Source organism: Sinocyclocheilus rhinocerous, unplaced genomic scaffold (assembly GCF_001515625.1).
Source record: "Sinocyclocheilus rhinocerous isolate Xijiao unplaced genomic scaffold, SAMN03320098_v1.1 scaffold672, whole genome shotgun sequence".
Lineage (NCBI taxonomy): Eukaryota > Metazoa > Chordata > Actinopteri > Cypriniformes > Cyprinidae > Sinocyclocheilus > Sinocyclocheilus rhinocerous.
The window spans coordinates 707,811-719,544 of NW_015624650.1; the positions used below are offsets into that span (position 1 = coordinate 707,811).

At 35.4% G+C, this 11,734-nt stretch overlaps 1 protein-coding gene across 3 annotated transcripts in view; it reads right to left on the minus strand.

Annotated features, from left to right (window-relative positions):
- Window positions 1-9,437, minus strand: part of LOC107745620 (retinoic acid receptor alpha-A-like) — a 124,324-nt gene extending 114,887 nt beyond the window's left edge. For 2 of the 3 annotated variants that reach the window (XM_016559554.1, XM_016559560.1), the window contains exon 1: window positions 9,369-9,426. The gene's annotated coding sequence lies outside the window, so the exon portion shown is untranslated. Of the gene's footprint in view, window positions 1-9,368 lie in introns of all 3 variants that reach the window. The other variant, XM_016559541.1, reaches the window with a different exon arrangement.
- Window positions 9,438-11,734: the final 2,297 nt, after the last annotated feature.

The window sequence follows — 11,734 nt, forward strand, 5'->3', positions numbered from 1 at the left end:
AGTTTCTGACAAAATGTTTTATTTAATGTTATAAATGAGTCTATTTATAAATGTCTAAAATGTTATATATGAGTGTATTTAAAAATATTTATTAATTGAAATGAATTCATTATGTAGCTAAAAAATCATTTGAAAAAAAAAAAACATTTGAAGACTTGTTTAGTCCAGAGTTTTAGAACGAATCACTTGAATGATTCAGACATCAAAATACATTTAACAGTCACTGTTTGACACCTACTGGCATAATGTAACATATACAATCTATATTATCATTAGTTCCAAAGGTTAATTGCTCGTTTTGATTGAGGCTGCCGCAACATCAGAGTCTATATCCGGATTAAATACTTTTCTCCAAATACTTTCACTATTATTTCATGTTTGCAACATAGAAATGTAGCCTACTGTGTAAGTAGACTGTTTGTGTAGGTGTCCAAACTTGGTCCTGGAGGACCGGTGTCCTGAAGAGTTTAGCTCCAACCCCAATTAAACACACCTGAACCAGCTAATCAAGCTCTTACTAGGCATACTAGAAACTTAAAGGCAGGTGTGTTGAGGCAAGTTGGAGCTAAACTCTGCAGGACACTGGCCCTCCAGGACCGAGTTTGGGCACCCTGTAGACTGTTTCAAACATAAAGCTTAGGCTACATGATGAGCGCTGGCTGCACTGCTCTTTCTGGATCAGTGGCTGCGCGACATAGACATAGCGGAATCACCGTCATTTAGGAATAAGATCGTGTGTGTTTTAATCGAGATCGCGATCTTTTAATGATTAAACATGCATACATATGAGCCTATAGCCTATGTTTTTTTTTTTTTTTGTAGCCCATGTCATATTTGTACCAGACCTCAAAAGTAGCCCGGGCGGCCCCCCCGCTTCCGCGGCCCATGCATCTCAGGACAATTCACTGAAAACGAGTGAAACAGAGAAGATGAGAGAGAAGAATGACCTCATTTCAGCAGTATATAAAATATAGTGTATGTGCGTGTTAGACATGAGGGATCACACAGTTGGGAGGGGGAGCGCTATGCTGTCTTAACAGGAGATTGCATGACCTGAATAACAGATGAATGCGTGTGATTTTGCCTCTATATGAATGCGTTTGTGATAAGATCATACAGTTGAGAGGTTTGCCCTCATGTCAGCTAATGAAACGAGAGTGTCTGATGACATCATGCAAGACGCTACCTAAGGCCTGTCAGGACAAACTTCCTGTCCTCATGTAAAACGCTTTTTACCACAGTACTCTTGCTGCATGAGTGATTAGAACACTGCATGCGGATGGAACTTCTCTCTCTTTCTCTCTTTTCTTCTGTCCAAATATGTGCACTTCTCTCTGTCTTCCTTTTCCTAGTTCTCTATGCTTCTCTTTATTTTTTTAATCAGAAATGTGTTGTAGCAGGGTTGTGCCCCATTCAGAATTGTTTGGTGAATGTCTTCTAATTTTATGGTGTTTTTTTAAGTTAGCTACAATATAAGTGCCATTTCAATATTAGATTTCATTATTTCTGTATGCGTAAAAATGTTATCAAACAGACAAGATATGTTAATCCCAACCAGGGTTCTTGAGCTGGTTGTGTAATTTAGATTTTCTTGTATCGAACAGAAATGACTTGACTACATTTTATGTTTACAATATTTCTCAATGATTCTCAATTCTTATTAACTGTCTTCCCATACCGTCAAAGTTTGTGACAGATTTTTGTTACTAAAATAGTAATAAATGAATAAATAAATAAATTCAAATGATAGAAAACTACTTCAATCACAATATCTTTTTTGTTGTTGTTGTTGAGCTGATTATATAACTTGAATTACAAAAAATAACTTAAAGTGAAAATACATGTTTATATTATGAGCCTCCTGTTATATTTTATATATTTATAGTTATATTTTCCATTTTAATTTTATTTTTAGTAACATTTTTGTAATTTTGTTGTTATAAGTTTCTGTTTTTTATTGTTTACATAGTTTTAATTAATTTTTATTTAAGTTTTAGTTATTTTAGTACATCATTTTTAAACTAAATGAAATTGAAAACTGTTACCTTGAAAACTAGCTGAAATAAAATTTTAAGTAACAGTGTGTATATATATATATATATATATAGATTTAGATTTAGTTAACTATAATAACCTTGCATGTGATGCCTTAACATGCTGTCTATATAGGGCCGGTTCACTAGGTTTTGGCAGAAGACTGCAAACGAATGAGTGAGAAGTAAATTAAAAATAATGGAGGAAGTATGTGAGAGATAAAGACAGAGAGATGGGCCAGCGGTTTATTGCCTCTAACTGCATTTCTGTGTGTCTCTATCTGTATTGTATTGTGCAGAGAGGGTGACGGCTAAGATGCAAATCGCTTTTCGCTGCAAACAATATTGCATTTCTGCGAGCTTCATCCATCCTAGAGAGAGCGGCGGAAAGGGAGATGGATGGAGTGCTGAACTTTAATCAGGAGGAAGCCTGGAGCAATGGAGACTTGCTTTGGTCTGTATTTTTTCTGTGTAGGATACAGAATAATCAATCACATGCACACATACACTTACTCATCATGTGACCACGACTGACACTACGATGACAATCCATCTCTTTCCCATCAGCCTTGTTGATGTCCAACTCCCCCACAAATCCCAAAATCACATCACACACACACAGTGCAAAAGACAGATGAGGAAAAACAGAATGAGAAAATAATCCCGTCTATCAGGACTTAAAACCCAAAGGACTCTCAAATTGACTCAACACGGCTGTTCTTGTCCACCCTTTTCCATAACAAACACACACACACTCGCACACCAGCCAATCAAATTCTCTTTAAGTTCCAGCAAACTTTTCTTTTAACACATCTCATCCAGCTGGAAACAGTCGGATCATCCAAACACGTGATTTTTTAAGCCCCACCTTTTTTTGTCCACTTTCCCTCAAGACAAGAGTTCGGCTACAACCTCCAAACAGCTTGATGCATCCAACATAAAATGCTTTTCAGTCACAAAAGACACACGTTTATTCAGCACCTATGAGAACCAACCACACTTTGTCTCTAAACTCAGCTGACCAATATTAATAACCCTTTTCGGTATGTTAAATATTTAGTATTTACAAAATAGTTATATAGTTGTAGTTAGTTATAGTTATAGTATATGGTTATAGTTATGGCTAGTTACTTAACTTTCATTGGAAAGTTTGCAGGAGCATGTCCCACCCATATTTTCTTTTTCATATACATTATGGAAGCCTCGTAATATTGTGATATTGATCAATTTTAAAGAGCAGGTCTTTTAAAGTGTCCTAAATTGTGTTGGAGTAACCTACAACAGGTTTAAATGCATCTAACTTCAGAAAACATTGTAATTTTCTCAGAATATACATTTAATATTAGAATCATTTTTCATTGATTTCAAAACGATTCGTTCAAAGCAGTTCTGATCTTAAGGTCTGTAAACTCCTCCCTTCCAAAAGCCTACTCTGCTCTGATTGGTCAGCTGGCCAAGTCTGTTGTGATTGGTCTTTCCGTATACAATGCGTGTCAGAAATGAAACTCCCATTACCATAATTAATGTTTTGCTCCGGAGGGTTACTTGTAAACAAAGATGCAATAAGGTTACAAAAATTGCATCGATATTACCTTATCAATTAGAGCCTGAGTCCAAGGATGATACCGATGCAGTCGCTCAACTGGAAACTCCATCGCAAGCACGAATTGATCAGGACGTTTCTCAGTGGTAAGTTTAAACTATGTATGTGGTATTTTATGTGACGTGACAGCACTTTTATTGCATTCATTATTATTATTATTATTGACTTATTTGAGGTGCACGTGTGGGAACTATGTTAGAATGCCCAGTGAGGCTGGAAACTCAGCGTCTTCTCGACATTATGTAAACACACTAACTAGCGGAAGTGTTTGTGGGCAGGTCAGAGTGTTCGTATTTCGCGGACAGGCGCGGATTATGCAAACGTGTTACCTTGTGACGTATATAGTAACAGGCAGAAGATTCAAAACTATAATGACTCGTTATGACGGTTCAGAGTCGACTCTTTCTTTTGAGAGACAGTATCTTTATTTATCATGCACTTTTTTGATTAACAACTTTGTAGACTGTTTACATTGAAGAATAGCTACGTTACAAACTGCAAAAAATATATTTTTCGAAAACCCATATGACCTGCTCTTTAACAAATGGTAATTCTGGTTTGACCAATTGGCATGGAGACCGTTGTTATATCAAACCAATTATATAATAAAGCAATAATAAATAAATAAATAAATAAACAAATAAAAACCATTTTAACCATAGTGCAAAATTGGTAAATTAGTACATTTTGACATTTGCATCACATAACCAGTTCAATATCTATGGCTTTTCTAATGTAGTAAACTTGCTCGGTAGCGCACCTGGTACAATGCTTCACTTGCAATGCGGAGCGCTCTGGGGTACCAGTCCCATGAAACACGAGTCACAATAAAGGAGCTCAAACACATTTAGAAGCATTATAATGGCATAATGGCATGATTGCTGCAGCGAATTTGTTTTTATCTCATGTTTGCTTTTTTAAATCTACCAGTTAGGTTTAATGTAGGGTTTTAGTATAGGTGGTGTGTTATTTTCAAAAGCAATAAAGCATTAACCTTTTAAAGCCACTCACCGTACATTTCATTTACAAAGTGCCACAATATGTGCAAGAACCAATGTAATAAAACTTTGGCAGATTCACGCTCATCTGTTTCGGATAAACTGAACAGACTTTTAGCCCGACTCACTGGACATTTGTGTTGTGAAATGTGTAAAAGCGTAATACAATTTTGCCAGAGTTGCAAAATGGAATAGATTTGTATCATGGTTAAGGGTTTTTTGTTTGTTTGTTTGTTTGCTTGCTTTAAACCCTTATTGCTTTATACCCTTATAATCCTATTATATAATCCTATAATACCTATTGCTTTATTAAAAGTTGATGTAAGACAGAAAAACACACACTAAAAGAACACTGCACTAATGACAGAGTGAAATATTCAACCTGATGTCACTTACATAAAAACTGAATTAGACAATAAAAAAGAGGTGATGTTGTGCTGGTGAGAGCCTCAGCTCTGCGGCGCTCTCTTTCACATTTGCACAAAACTTTCATTAGCGTGGATGGCAGGGTGCGAGAGCAGCCATATCTGTTCCATTAGCGTCGCTCACCATAAATCAGACTAATCTCTCCTCGAGGGTGCACGCTAATGACACTGCAACTGCCATCACCACCGCTACCCTTAACTCACACGCACCGGCGTCTGTCATTATCGGAGGAACCAATAATGACACCCCGCACCAAACCAGATGAGCCAGATGATTGGTCAAGGGATAAACAGGCTGCTGCATACAAGCCACGCCCACCCAAGGAGGAACTTTTTTTTTTCTATTTCTTCTTGAGCTGCAGAATGGAAAAAATGGGAATGGTTCACACAAAACTGAAAATTCTGTCATCATTTACTATATTACTGTTTTTATTTACTATTTAATATTATCACTTTAAACTTGATTTCTTCAATGGAACACAAAAGATGTTAAGCAGAATGTCCATGTTGCTTTTTTCCAAAAACAATCTTATTCAAACTTCCAAATAGTCAAATTTGGTATGTGCTGTTTGGTTAAAAATTTTAAGCCTTTGACATATCAAGTTTGATTATGCATATATGCAAACGACATTTGAGACAGGACATATAATCAGTGGATGACTACACAAATGTGGGTCTCCCACTCATGCAAAGCTTCAGAAGTCTTGGAATATAGCTCATAAATTTAACAATGCAAGACGTAGTTGCCTTTTTTGGTGAGTATTTCTTTTGTTCGCACACATCTGTTCAGTTCCACATAATTTTTGTGGTTATTTAAACATGTCAAGATCAAAATTGTTTAGTATATATAGTTTTCAAAAGCCCCTGAACCTTCCGTTCTGACATCCTTTGGGGGCTTAAATCCTTAAAGACTCTGTAAGAAAACATTGCATTGTGTTGTGTAAAGAAAAGGGTAACAATTGATTTGAAGGTTACAAAGTTACGTTACTTTTACGTTCTATAGTAATAAGTAAAAGTATGAGCAGCACAATTTCTCACGAAGCTCTGTGCTGGAGCATGTATTGTTTTCAGAGAATCATGTGATCAACAAAAAAACGAAGCCTTATTTCTTTCCAGTCATGTGAATGCTTTACTTTGCGTGACGGGATGTTTGAATCCAGGCCACTGCTCTATGGGTTTAAAAAAGTTCAAGTCAGTTTACTAACATTTTACATTATCATATATTATGCCATATAAAAAGTATAAAAACCATAAAATAATTGAAGCACCATTTACTTGCCACACTTTAATATGTATTATTTGATCAGAAAACTTAACATTTAGCATCGTCAAGCTTTTATTTGTGCTTAAAGGGTTAGTGCACCCAAAAATGAAAATTCTGTCATTTATTACTCACCCTCATGTCGTTCCAAACCTGTAAAACCTCCGTTCATCTTCGGAACACAAATTAAGATATTTTTGATGCATTCTGACAGCTCTCTGACCCTCCCATAGACAGCAAGGGTACTACTACGATCAATGTCCAGAAACGTAGCAAGGAGATCAGTAAAATAATCCATGTGACATCAGGGGTTCAACCGTAATATTACAAAGCCGCGAGAATACTTTTTGTGCGCAAAAGAAAAAAACCCCGACTTTTTTCAACAATTCGTCTCCTCCGCGTCACCCTAGCGCCATTTTGGAGAGTATCCACTGAACGCAAACAGTGTATGTTGTTCTGTGTCAGCCGCACCACACGGATACGTTTTCTACGTTGTTGGGCTACGTTGTTCTCCGTGTGGTGCGGCTGACACAGAACAACATACGCTGTTTCAAACGTCATCAATCACGTGGTATTGTCATTTCGATACAAGCATCGGCACAGTGTGTGATACAATAGTGCTTTGAAAACTGCATCGGAGCCTCGGTATCAATCGTCCCATCACTACATGTACCTAATTAATATTATTCAATACTAATTTGTGTAATCACACTGTAACAACATCGCCATAAAATAAAGTGTAACCTATAAAATGTCCATAAACCTACTGGAAGAAAATGTATTATTATTATTAATACTTTTTAATGAATTTTTTTCTTACAGTGTGTATTTCTTACAGTAATTTTTTGAGTTTGACAGTTTGACCGGTCACTATATACTTTCTTTGTATGGAAAATAACTCCTTGAAGATTCTTAAAAATATGAACTGGAAAAAAGGAGCTTGGAACATGAGTGTGAGTAAATTATGACAGAGTTTACATTTTTGGGTGAGCACATACACAACCTCACATTACAAACAAAACTAACCCCCACAAGCTGACACACACCCATGAAAAGCACAACAGGAAACATCTTTCTCTCTCAGGCACACAGGGCACTGATATTACTCATGATGGATAGCTCAATAGTACAGCGCTGGGTAATGTGGCTGTGTTTTGATTGGGTGCAGAGTGGGCGCGTGATTAGCTTTTAGGATTTATGATTATGGCTTATCAAACAATACACACAGCGTGACTCTACTACACACATGTGGTATCATGGGTAATCAAACAGCATGGCTTGTCCATTGGGAAATACACACAGCATTGCGCACAAAAGCTCCCAGCATGGGTCGACTGTATTTGAGTGAGGCACACAACACTCGCAATACTGGATCATATGACAAAATTAAGCAATTCTAAAACCTCTCCAATAAGCAAATGATTCACAATTGCATCAGTATCACAGAACACAATGTTAAGAGTGCATAAAGGACTTGTAATAAACTGATATATAGTATTTTTTCTCAAAAAGTTTTGTCTGGTTGGTCAATTAACAGATGATTCCCTTCTCTACAAAATCTCACAAGAGTTTTGCAGAACAAAATGTATGTACACAATTACACTGCACATTATTCATTTTTACATATAGTAGTTAAAGACATTAAATATAAAGTGGAACCGTAATTGGTAACAGAATACAGCCCTCCACACTTTGCTTATGCATTCCAGTTCACTCATCACATTGGAAATAGAAAGTGCAGCATATTGTGGGATACAGTATCTCATACAGAGTGCTCTGTTGTACAGGTCTACTGCACATTTTGCTGTATCTATTAAGTCCTTTGGGAATTCTATGCATACTGGAAAACTAGCAAACTGAGAACAGTACTTATACTGCATACTGCAAAAATAGTATGAGTATATGGTAGTAAGATATTATCTTACAGCAAGCAGAGATGAGTATTCACTAAGGTCTTGTCTGCATGGCCCTATGCTTATGTTAAAAACTTTCCGTAATAAAAATGACTGCTATAAAACTATAGATGTGACCAGGGACATTTTAAAGATTGGCTTGGAGTGTTTGGCTGGTATTTTTTGGAATAACATATCAAAAGAGTGCTAGCATGAGTGTATATTGTGCCTGTTTTTACTTCTATATTTTCCAAATGCAACATTATATTCAATCAGACATTTGTTGTATTTAGCAAGGGAAACAAAATTAACCTGAACTGTGATTTGCAAACCATTTTTCTTTTGTAATCTGACACATTTCTGAGTGAAATAGGACAACTAGTTAGAAAAAAAAGTTAATTCTTGATTTTATCCTTTGGGAATGAATTGGATTGTGAAAAGTGGGCAAGAGAAAAGGGGAGTCATTTCAGAGACGGCAGGTTCTTAAATTTTGATAAAAGACTATGAAGACTATCATTTTTATATACTGTACTGTACATGTGGAATGGTAAAAAGGGTACATTTTAATTTATCATATACTTTAAGACCATCAAGCGATTTATGACAACTCTAAAACAAAAATTTTTTCATGAGGAGTAAGAAACTGCGGTGACATTACAATTACAATGCTTAGGGGAGGCATATCTTTATCAAAGACTGGAGACAGATTTGCAGCATTTATACAAACTGCAACATTATTTCTATCTTGCTTAGTAATACAATGTTAAGACACCACTGCTTTAATTGCTGCTAGAGGTGTTAACTCTGGTGAATGAATGTTAACACATTATTTCTTATTTTATAGTGGTGCTTTCTGATGCTCACATCACTACTATTGTTAGTAGGGTTGTATCATAATGTACAATACTGAAATTAGATTGTCAAGTACTGTACTGCATTAATTTGAATTAATAATAGAAATAATAGAGCAATACAGGGATAATGTAACATTATAGGCCAAGCCAGAGATTAACATCCTGGTTCTCTTGACAAAAAACCCAATAGCATTTGTCCATTGGCTTTTTGATTCCTGCAGAAAATGAGCTCTGTGACCAACAAAAGTTCATAATTCTTAGATATACTCTGCTTGTGAGATACTCTAAGATTGTGTTCATACCTGATTCATTGTGTTTATCTTGTGAGGGGTCAATTCTACAGATCACATATGGTTGTTGCTAGAAGAGAAAAAAGAGAAAGCATGTTATACACATGCTTTTGGTTTTTATAGTTTCCATTCAGAAAGAAATATAACAAATTATATCGTTTTAAATTCTCAGTTGTTTCTTTCAAGATTAAGTGGAGACCTTTGCTTGAGTCTTCTGACTCTCACATGTTTCTCCCGAGGAAATAAAAAAAAGATGCAAGTAATCTCATGCCTCCTGGCCGATAAGGAGAAGAAATGTTCTTTAAAATAATGCTTACATTTTATTCTGTACTAAAAAGTGTAGATTAAAAGAGTTCAATCTAATCTACTAATTAAATTTATACGCAAATGTGTTTTTATGCTAATTAGAATATTGAGTTATTAGCTTAGCAACATGTTAAATCTAAATTCTATTTTCTGTGTGCTTTGCCTGACAAGCTATTTATATGTTACAGGAGGTTACTTCCTATACATACACTCTAAAAAATTTTTTTTTTTTTTACCTAAATGCTGGGTTCAGCCTGTTGGGTCATTTTATTAGGTTATTTTTTAACATTTTTACCCAGGCGCTGGGTAGTTTTTTTTTTTTTGCACTCTAAAAATGCTGCGTTATTTTTTTTAACCCAAATGCTGGGTTCAGCTCGTTGGGTCAGCTTGCTTGGAACGCTAGCATTCACTGGATCTACACTCAAAGCGAACCTCCAGTCAAACGAATGCAATACCAGGACTGAAACACAGTGACTTCGCTGTTATATGTAGCAAAGTTTCTGTGCACTCCACTTATTTCAATATCAAATATTCCAAATATTCCATTTACAACAGGAGCGTTATTGATCTAGTGCGCCATTGTTGCAGCTGTGGTCACGCTATGCTTTTGATGGGTTGAAACTGAAAAGTTTGACAGACAAGATGGCACGAGGTAAAGCTGTTTTTGATGTAACTTTTCAAACATGAATATAAGACAAGTCATGAATATAATCAGCTGGAACAGCCTACTGATAGCAGTTTTCTTCCCACAGATTCCCATTGGCTGTTCTTGCTGTTTCTGTCACGTCCTAAAACCTTTACTAAATGTTTTTGAAAATTTTGTGATTGTAAAAGACAAGTCTTAACATTGAATAATAATAATAAAAAAAATAAAAAAACACCATTGTATATGAACTGTTCTTGTCCTATATGGGCCATTCTACAGGATTGGTCCACACTACTGTCCCACAACCGAAAAACACATTTAAAAAGCATTAAGTATTAAAATCTTAGATGTTTACTAAGATCCTTCTACTATCTATTGAAACCCACAATAATATTTAAAATATTAGTAAACTTAATATATATAAAATCATAATTTATTGGGTATCGGGTGTCCTGAACCCAAACCCCTAAATTTCAACTTATTTTAAAAAGTGAAGTTCAAAAAAATATATATTTATTTTATATTTTATTTGTAAATCATGAAACTTTATGTAAAAAAAAAAAAAGTTTCCCGCATTTTCATGTCACTACCGAAGTGTATGTTTTAGTCCATTGGATGAGACTGAAATTGACTACACCCCTACATTTATGATCAGGAAATATTTGTGTGTCCCTCTCTCTCATAGCTACAGGGTGAGTAGATAGACCCCATCATTTTGAGGTAAATGTGCTCAAAAGTCTGAAAAATCTGTGTAACTCTAAGGAACGTCACTACTGAACACATTTTTTCCATATCATTTAATTTTTATGTGTGTACAACTGTTCAGAACTGTGCTAGATAACCATGTGCTGATTAGCATCTTTGAGATAGGTTCAAAAGTATCTAAAATTGTCACTACCGAAATATTTGGTGGAGTTTCGGTAGTGACATCTTTGATTTTTGGGTGTTATCCCAGACAATTGTCACTACCGAAACAGTGATGACCGAAACATGTCATCATTGTTTTGATAGTGTCAAAAGGGAACACATAATCCTCATATTTGGGGGAAATAAACAAAATTTTCGAGTTTTTGTGTTTTAGTAGTGTTTTAGTATGCAAGTTAAAATTCTGTAATGTGATAAAATAAATACATAAATAAATAAAAAAAAAAATAAAAAAACTTCAATAGGTTGACTGACCCAGCACTATGTCAAAAAACAAAACAAAACAGCAAATGAGTTAATGTGTAAAACCCAACAAGCTGGGTCAAAATAACCCAATCTGTCCAAAATTTACCCAGTGCTGGGTTGCCCAAAATTTGTTGTTTTTATCCCAGCATTTTTTAGAGTGTACAACAGTTCAAATCATTGACTTGTGAGTTTTCTTTTTAGTTAGTTTTTACCTTTTACAAAGAAATATTGGATTCAAAATACAACAAATCTCATA